The sequence below is a fragment of the Penaeus chinensis genome, chromosome 16 (genome assembly GCF_019202785.1).
Source record: "Penaeus chinensis breed Huanghai No. 1 chromosome 16, ASM1920278v2, whole genome shotgun sequence".
NCBI classification, from domain to species: Eukaryota; Metazoa; Arthropoda; class Malacostraca; order Decapoda; family Penaeidae; genus Penaeus; species Penaeus chinensis.
This window is the reverse complement of record NC_061834.1, coordinates 19,582,198-19,592,197: the sequence shown is the minus strand read 5'-3', so window position 1 is coordinate 19,592,197 and position 10,000 is coordinate 19,582,198. Positions and strand designations below refer to the sequence as shown.

Sequence of the window (10,000 nt, the reverse complement as noted above, 5' to 3'; positions counted from 1 at the left end):
GGTTTGCTCGCGCGCTGCCGATCGTGACCGCTTTCCTACAGGCCCTTTAACAAATCGATGTTTTGCTAATCCAGAATTTGTTTTTTTTAAGGGCTAAAGATATCTCCTTAATTCGTCCGTGTTTTGAAGGCTGTTGTTACTTCACTGTCGATAATTGATACAGGTTATTAATTGTCAATTCGACTACTAACTGTTTCCGTTTGTGCGAGGAGGGTCACCAACCGCTGAGGCAAATGAGGCAAATAAAGTAGTTCTTACGGCTGGCGGCGGCGAAGGAAAGAGAAAGGGAGGGGAATAGGCCTACACTCCTAAGTAACAAAGTCTGCAGCACATATGTTCCCAGGGTCATTTCACGTGAACTTAACCCCGCAGCATATGGTTCCCCTTTGTTGTTGGTAATTGGAATAAGGCAATTAACATTACTATGATGTAGGGCGACATGTATACATATACACACACATAGCCATATATATGTGTATAATTTCCCACATTATCTGTTTACATTTTAACTCATACATACTCACCAACTTGCCTATGTATACAAGTTGATGAGAAGACCGTCATTGCCTTACAGCGATACCGCCGCGCTTCTCCCATCGCTGAAGAAAGTTAACTTTGGCTGACGTCCTGGAGATGCTGCGATAAGTGTGCAGATGGCTGCGGCATTGACAAGGCCGACCTCAAAGCCTTATCTACATATTAGTGTTGAAAGTGTCTAATTAGTCGTCCTTAGCCCGATTTGGAGGCCGAGCGGGGAGAGGTGCGCTACCTGTTGCTGCGGCCGGACCTTGGTGAGCTCCCGCCGGCGCGTGCGTCTTGCTACTGAACGGGCGTCGAAGGGAAGGTGTAACTGAGGAAAAAAATGGACAGGTATTATGAAAGATAAAATCAGGGGTGTAAATAAAGAAATAGGTGCGAGGAGAAATGTTTAAAGACAGGGATGGAGGGAGACCGAAGGGATTACGACCCAAGAGACTGGAAAGCCACTAGCCTACTGGCCATGCGTGCCTGGCGGACTGACTCGACGGGGGAGGAGCAGGTACGGAAGGATATTGTGGGTCACGTGGACCGATCCTTGTCGGGGAAAGGGAGCGTGTTCGTAGTTGTAAAATGCAGTTGTTGGATTTACATCTTTCATTTGATCCCAATAAAAGTAACAATAACAATTGATGATAAATGTTGATTATTATTATCACTATTGTGAGAGCTATTAGTTATCATTATCATATTTGCTATTATTATTACCATTATCATCATCATTAGTAGTAGTAGTAGTGGTAGCAGCAATAGCAGCACTAGTAGTAGCAGTATCGTTACATCTAGATATGCGAGATAAGGAAGCAGTAATATTGGCTTTGGCGTATCTCTCTCTCTCTCTCTCTCTCTCTCTCTCTCTCTCTCTCTCTCTCTCTCTCTCTCTCTCTCTCTCTCTCTCTCTCTCTCTCTCTCTCCCTCTCTCCCTCTCTCCCTCTCTCCCTCCCTCCCCCCCTCCCCTTCCCTCTCCCTCCCTCCCCTTCCCTCCCCTCTCCTCCCCTCATCTCCCTCTCCTCCCTTCCTCTCCTTCTCCCCCTCCCACGTCCACGTGTCCAGCTCTGAATCCGACCCCTTTGGATTCATCTCCACCGAAGCATACCCTTCACATGAATTGAAACGCTTCACTGGACTCGAATCAGATATCACTACAGAGGGAGTAGGACGATGCTTCTGTAGGCGAAGGCAGCACAGTAACGGGAGGAAGTAGCTTACTATAGAGAACTTTTACACTGTGGAAAATGTGAATATATGGTAAGGTAAACGGGAAGGAGAAAATAAACAGTGGATGAAACAAATTGTCAAGTTCAGTTTATTTATTGGTGGTATATACATAACTCGACAAATTGTTCACGGTATTATAATGCTCTTCAAGTCAGGCAATGGATGAATGGAGGGAGAAATTTATTAGCATTTTTGACTAATTTAAACTGTGATTTGAAGAACTGATGACTTGTTACCTTTGTTTTTGCGTTGCTTTTATTTGCATTGTTATGGCAGTTCTTGAGGTTTTATGCTGCCAAGTTTATTTAAGTATATATTAACCATTTTGTTGTTTGTAATGGGAACGTAAATTCTGCCAGTGATGTAATAATACGGGTGAGAACCATGATAACAGCAACAAAAACAGTACTTGTATTTAAAATAACAACTTAGTGAAATAACAGAAGAGTGGTGATGAGAAATAATAATAGTTACAAAAAAATATCAATAATTATGGTGGTGAGGAAATTATGAGGATGATTATGATAATGATAACATAAGAATTTTAATGATGTCCATAGTGAAATTTTTCTTACATTATTATGAGTATTTAAGTAGTAGTAAAAATATATATAATGAGTAGCATTATGGATATGGTCGAAATATAGTATTGTAAAAATAGTAAAGTTGATAATTTATTCACATTATCATCGTAGTCATAACCAGTCTCACATTTTATAATTACCGTTTCCACTGTCAATTTTCAAATCGAATTATAAAATCGCAAATGCGAAAAGCAATTTTTCTCTCAATTCGACATCCTGTTGGAGGCAGGGCTGTAGGTGCTCTGAGAGAGAGAGAGTAAGTAGTGAATGATGGGGGGGGGGGGGGGGAGAGAGAGAAGGAATGAGGGGATGGCGGGAGAGCGAGAGGAAGGAGGGAGAGCGAAAGACAAAGACAATGAGATAGAGACCTAATAGAAGTAGATACTGAAACTCAAACACACAATGAAAAAAGAAATAGAGAACACGCGAGAACCCGAGTCGGCATGTGCTTGCGCGTCACACGGAGAATCATGGGAAAAGAGCGCCAGCCATGATAATGTTAAACGGCTGTTAAAACAGTATGATACCGCGTCATTTGCTGACAGTTAATTATCTTTTTGCGAGAAGTAAGTCCCGAGCGAAGATAACAGTACTGGTAATAAAAAGCGCAGTTCGAGGAAGATTAATGACATTAATATTTTTATTACTAATTATCTCCCCCGAAATGTCCGTTGTATTTTAGCTGGTACGTAAGAAGATTGTTCATGAATCACAGCCAGTTATTTTAGGTAAAATTTATACTTGATTTAGCAGTATCCTAAAACTTTATTTGGTTTTCTAGTTAATAATAAACCTAATTTGTTTACATTACTTGTATTGTTCATACGATTTGTTCATTTATGTTCTCTTTACCTTTATTCCTTAAAGTTTTCTATCATTATAATCATGGTAACAGGATCTGTTTTCGCTCAAATTGGTATCCCATACTCAAAATTGGCTCTAAACGGATTAGTTGTGAAAGAACGGTTTCATACTTTATCTTGACATCTCTATGAGATCGTAGATGCGTATACGAGGCCGTTAGGAGAGAAAAAAAATTAAAAACGCAAAATTTTCTCCAACACCTGACTTCGCTCGCGGCCATAAAGCGGTTACTCCCACAAGCACTGACTCACACACCGTGCAGTTTTCTCTACATAAACAAGCGGTTTCATTGCATAACAGACCTTGGAGGACAGAGCTCACAAATATTCTCGAAATGATTTATTGTACGATCACAGCATTATGTCATTGCGTGTACTCTTGGTCGATGAATAATGGAAGCTGTAGACGTGATGTGCATAATAACTTCGGAATCTGGAAAAGTTGTTGTATGGGAATTTTAGCAAATTTATTTATCACATTTTGTGTTTATTTACATTGATATGGCTAATATGCTGTATTCACGGTTCACTGTCAACATAATTCAATATAAAAATAGCATCAATAGATTGAGCGTGTGCTTGGGGTTGGTAGGCCTGCTAAACGGCGTGGAAGAAATTTCGGTTCTATTCGTTAATTGTAAAAGCCACTGTTTGTCAAGTAATCATTTTGTCTCGGGAAATTATTTTTATTTTCTACACTTTCATACAATGCTATCGTGAATGCGCATGATCAGCGATTCACAAATGTCAAAATTTCGGAAAGTCGTAAAGCTGGCAACAACACCGAAGACGTTGTAACTCCTAATATTCGTACAGGATGAAGTTTCTGATTATGTAAAATATATTCATTTTGGCCTCGGATGTATATAAAATTACATGACATTCAAGTAAATATTCACATATAAAGTAGACAGACCCTGAAATACTATGGTGCCGAGTGAATAATTATACATGTAAGAATGTACCGAAGTGAATATTCATACTTAAACCACGCAGAACCATAAATAACACCAAATATTAATATTCACATATGAAGTACGGTGAACCATAAATAACATAACACCAAAATGAATATTCGCAGATGAATCATGCAGAACCATGTGATAACAAAAATAGGGAAAAGGATCACCTGGCAACTCAGGATCCCGAGCGTCGTCTGCAGGTCGAATCGCTAGCAGTGTGTTGTTGACAAGTGGAGAGGAAGGTTGTGTTTCGATCGAGTCTGAGAACTTGTCAGTGCTTTTTGTAAGAAAACTATTGACATCAAATGTTTATTCTATTTAACGAATTGTCGCTACGGCTATATTATGTTAGCGACATGTGTTGTGACTTGACATCTTTTCTCTTTTGAGTATTGATGTCTGATAATTTTAACAAGTGATTTGATCATAGACAATATATCTATTTCAACGTTGTTTTTTAATATATACTTTGGACAGTCTATTCTGTGAATTTATTGGATCTTCGTTTTATCATCGAGTTTACTGAATCATCAATAATGGGTAAGTACCGAAAGCAATCTTTTGTAGTAACTGTCAAAGCCGTGTTTAACTCGATGGCAAAGACCATGTTTACCGGCGTCGAAGTTTTTCCTTTTTCTACCTTTTCTTTTTCATATATAATTGTGACAGTATATTCGACTGGATATCGAAGAGTTTAACCGGACGGTAATATGGTTATGCATTATAAATACTTTTTGTTGGTATTATAGTAGCGCTAAGTAGTCTATGCATTTCGTTTGCTAGTAACGCTGTGCGAACACCGCTCATTTCTTTTTTTAACAGTATTCAGAAAGTTTGACATACTTTGTGCAGTTAATAAAACAATTATTAATGAGCATAGATTATCAGCAAAATACATTTGTATGCATGTGAGTGTATGACTACAAATTATAAATTCTATCAAGCAATATAAACGCAGCCGAGGCAGTCACATCACGGTGCGTTTGATCAAGTAAGCAAGTAAGCAAGCAAGCAAGCAAGCAAAGGAAGGAAGCAAGCAAGCAAGCACTACTGCCTTCCTCCCGGGGCGCAGGCGACAAGCAAGCAAAGAGTGTACTCGGCTGAGGAATCAATGGTAACCTGATATGCCCCGGTTGCGCTCGGCACTCGTAATGCCTGGTTTCGGTCGGATTTCGGTTTGGTAACAATTATAAGATGGTTTATTATTGTTTATCTTTTTCTTACAGAATGTGTGTGTGTGTGTGGGGGGGGGGGGGGGGTAGTGCACTTGGAGGACCGTTTCTTGATTTTTTTTTTTTTTTTGTGGGAGGTAATGTATGTCTTTTCTTTATCGAAATGTACGAGTTTTCCTTTTTGTGTGCGGGTGAATTGTCGATGAGGTTGTTCTAGTTTGATTTCGTCAATTGTGATCGAAGGGCTGTTAGTTTCAGCTGCTTAACCTTTTCGTGAAAAGTTTTCTACAAAAGTAGTTAGATAATTACTAATGGTATTCAATAAAGTTGTGTGTATACATTTACACAGAACTACCTGCGTAGCACGCGCGCGCGCACACACACACACACACACACACACACACACACACACACACACACACACACACACACACACACACACACACACACACACACACACACACACACACACACACGTGTATATATACATGTATAATATATATATATATATTTATTTATTTATTTATGTACATATATACACACACACACGCACATATACATATGTATACATATATATGTCTGTATATACATACACATATATATGTATATATATATATGTATGTATATATGCATGTATGTCCATATATGTTTGTGTAGCCTGTGTATGTTTCAGTCTGCCAATTCAACTACCACCTTATCTTAGTTTCCCTCTGTCTTCTCCTATTCCTCTCGTCTCACTCTCTTCTCTTTCTTCTCTCCCTCTCACCCCCTCTTTCCCTATCCTCCACCCCTTTATCTTTCTCTCTTTCCTCTCCTTTTCATTTCTCCTTCCTCCCACCCATTCACCCTTGCCCCTCCCTCCCCTTTTCCTCAATTACCTCTTGCTATCTCCTCCCTCACCCTCCCTTTCCCTTTTCTCCCTCACTCACCCTCCCTTTCCCTTTTCTCCCTCCCTCCCTCTCTCCCTTCGCCCACTTTCTTAATTTTCCCCTCTTCCTTCGCCAGTTTCTGACTTTTCCCCTCTCCCACTTTCTTCCTTTTCCCCTCTCCCCCTCACTCCCTTTCCCCCTCTCCCCCTCACTCCCTTTCCCCCTCTCCCCCTCACTCCCTTTCCCCCTCTCCCCCTCACTCCCTTTCCCCCTCTCCCCCTCACTCCCTCTCCCCCTTTTCCCCTCTCCCCCTCACTCCCTCTCCCCCTTTTCCCCTCTCCCCCTTTTCCCCTCTCCCCCTTTTCTCCTTTTCCCCTCTCCACCTCACTCCCTCTCCCCACTTCCCCATGGGACAGGGAGGTAGGGCGCCGTGGCACCTGTCGCTCAGTCCCGGGCGCGCTGCTCCCTAGTTCGAGAGGCTATGATTATGTCTCGACGCTCAGTGATTACGCGGTACCTATTTGCGTCACTGACATTTAATCCGGTTAGCGTGACATTCAAGCGACGAATTGGCCAAACGCTGAAATGATTCGTGGTGTATGACCTAACCGCTTTAAAAAATCGGATTGGAGATCAGAGGGAGAGAGAGGGAAAGAGGGGGAGGGGGAGTGGGAGAGAGAGAAGAATAGATCTTTGGTAAATGTCGGTGTTTGCGATTTGGTTTCGTGGGCGCCAGGATTGATTAGCCTCTCGGATCGTGTGGTATTTGCACCGCCACCTTCATCCTTTGCTGAAATAGAGGGCTCCTCTGTGCCTCCCATACCACGCCCCGCCCCATGCCACGCCCCGCATCCTCGAGATCCAGAGACACACTGGCTTGTCCTTGGCGTCCTATTTATCGAGCAATAACTCATCGAAATGCTTGTTGCGTTTAGTACAGTGTTTGTTTATCGACGTCCAGCGTAAACAAACAATAAAGCTCCTTAAGGTCGCGTTCTCGGCCCACGCTAGCCCTCGAGCCCCTTTCTGGCGTCGAGGACTTTGTATGTTTTTTCAAGCGGTGGTAATGCATCGTCTTTACGCGTTATTTTAAGTTTCTCAAGGAGATGCTATATTGGACAGCCGGATCCTCGTCCATCGCCTTCCGCTCGCTTACCTGGAGCTGTCACGAGCAGAAGAGGTGAGCCTTGTTGGCGCGGTAAAAGGGCGGTATTGAGTCCTGCGGGAGGTTACTGCCCTTCGCGTGTATTCCTTGGAGATGTAATTAAACCGCTGTGACTCCGATGGGCAGAGCGAAGCGGAATTCGGGCGGCGGGGCCGGTGGTAGCGGCCCGAAAGGAGTCCGTGACCTGTCTCCCTTGTTTGTTTGGACGCTGCATATCATCGTCGATATGCAGTACACACACACACACACACACACACACACACACACACACACACACACACACACACACACACACACACACACACACACACACACACACACACATTCATACATACATATTCACACTCAAAAATCCTTTACGCATGGAGGTACCTGGTATGTAGTATATATATATATATATATATATATATATATATATATATATATATATATCCCTAATGTAGCTATACACAAAGAAACTCTATACCTGGATATGTATGTAGGCCTATGTATGCTTGAGCCACACGCGCCGAGGGAGGCCAAGCTGCACGAGACGAATCCCTCGTGGAGAGTCAGCTGAAAAAAATGTGGATTAGCGACGGCGAGGTGATAGCCAATTTCGTGGACTTCTTGGTGTATTTGAGCTTGAAATGCTGTACAGGCATGGGCGAAGGCAAGCGCCCGGGTTATGCTGGGGCTGTTTCCTTTTCAGTGTGCTTGTGGGACATGCTTCTGGCATTTTACCTCTGGCGAAGAATGGCAAGAAGAACGTGAAAATGTCTCTCTCTCTCTCTCTCTCTCTCTCTCTCTCTCTCTCTCTCTCTCTCTCTCTCTCTCTCTCTCTCTCTCTCTCTCTCTCTCTCTCTCTCTCTCTCTCTTTCTCTCTCTTTCTCTCTCTTTCTCTCTTTCTCTCTTTCTCTCTTTCTCTTTCTTTCATGTTTCCTCTTTCTCATTTTCTCCCCTCCCTTGCTTTCTTCCTCCCTTCCACCCTCCTCCCCCCCTCCCTCTCTCTCTCTCTCTCTCTCTCTCTCTCTCTCTCTCTCTCTCTCTCTCTCTCTCTCTCTCTCTCTCTCTCTCTCTCTCTCTCTCTCTCTCTCTCCCCCTTCCCTCTCTCCCTCCCTCCTCCCCATCCCCCTCACGATCAAGTGTCGAATATCCCCTTTTAGTGCCTGTGTTTGTTGCTTTTTTATCCGCGTTTTTTTGTGTATTTGGCGACACGGAGATCGTGGTATCCGTTGTCTTCGTGGCCTGGTGACGTACGACAGCACTTTCGTTGTTGTTCTTGTTTTAGACGACGCAAATGTGGACGTCATTGCGTTTTCTCTTGCTGCATCATATTGCGGTGTGCTATTTACTGCGTGGAGATGGAAGCCTGTCATATATACATTTTTTTTTTCTGGGGCGAAAGAGAGAATAATCTATTTTCTTGTTCTGTTTTGTTTATCTCTTCCATTCTATTTCATCTGCTTTGGCCTTCCACTTCCTTCTATTGTCCTTTCAGCTTTCTTTTGCGATCTTTTATCGGTCTGTTTTCTTATCTTTTATTTGTTTGTGCTATTTTTTTCTTTGTAGATATTGGTTCCTATAAACGCACACACAAACACACATACACGCGGGCGCGCGTGAGCACACGAACCCACACACACTTACGCACACACGTCATACAAACACTAAAACACACCTACAAGTATACACCATCAAACATACAAGCACACCCAAGCACACGCGCGCAAGGCAACCCTACACACATATAATCCTATATAACATAAATGAACGAACTCGGACACTGCAGTACTTAGTCCATGTATATCCAAATCAGCTTCCATTCATTTTCCATATTCCAGATTTAATAAGTTAGATTTTAGATATTTTAGGTTTTTGTTTTAAGTATTGCATTTTTTCGTGTCTGCTGATTTTAAGATCTAGGCTGCGTTCGTGCTATTGTTTGGGGAGAAGAAGGACGCGAAAGGAGTAGGGATAAAGTAGAGAAAAGGACAGTAATAGGGGAGGGAGAACACAGAAGCAAATATATAGTAGTAGAAAGGTGCTAAAGAAAGAAGATCAATGTTGAAGATGAAGGACTTCGGCGTCAAGTCCTAGGATCTTCTGGTGTGCTACAAAGTTGCATCGTAGCACCGGGGGGGACGGGGAGCGTCTGGACAGCGGGGCGCGAGTGAAGCTGGCTTGGCGGCTGTCTATCGCGCGCCCCCTGAGTCCGCCTCTCGTCGAAGGCCGCTATCTAAACCACGATAATTGGTACTTCCCTTGCCGCTCCCCTGCGCGGCCGTGGCAGGGGCGGCTGTGACTGACTTGAGGATGCCTTGGCGGTGACAGCGGCGGTGATCGGACGAGACTTATTCCGCGTCTATCGATGGCCGGGGGCGCAGACGCTGCACGGCCAGGGCAGTGATTTGTGACAGTGATCTGGGAAGAGAAACGCCGCGGTGAATTTACCTGTGCTGGTTGCGAGACCGGCTAGGTGACTTGTGCATCCCGGGAGCGAGCCTGGGTGTGACGGGTTGGAAACCGGGGCAGATCTCACAGTAAAATTGATAGAGTGAGAAAAAACAGACGCACCATTATAAAATGCTTGAACATCTACGGTTTTTTTTTAGTGATATTGCAATGTTGGAAGCGAGAGACTTGAGAAC

At 43.3% G+C, this 10,000-nt stretch overlaps 1 protein-coding gene across 8 annotated transcripts in view; it reads left to right on the top strand.

Annotated features, from left to right (window-relative positions):
* LOC125033384 (cytospin-A-like) overlaps positions 1–10,000 on the top strand; it is a 362,699-nt gene that overhangs the window by 176,833 nt on the left and 175,866 nt on the right. The window contains exon 1 of one of the 8 annotated variants that reach the window (XM_047624843.1): positions 4,385–4,704. The exons of the other annotated variants lie outside the window; for them this stretch is intronic. The gene's annotated coding sequence lies outside the window, so the exon portion shown is untranslated. Of the gene's footprint in view, positions 1–4,384; positions 4,705–10,000 lie in introns of those variants that run through there. 8 annotated transcript variants of the gene reach the window in all.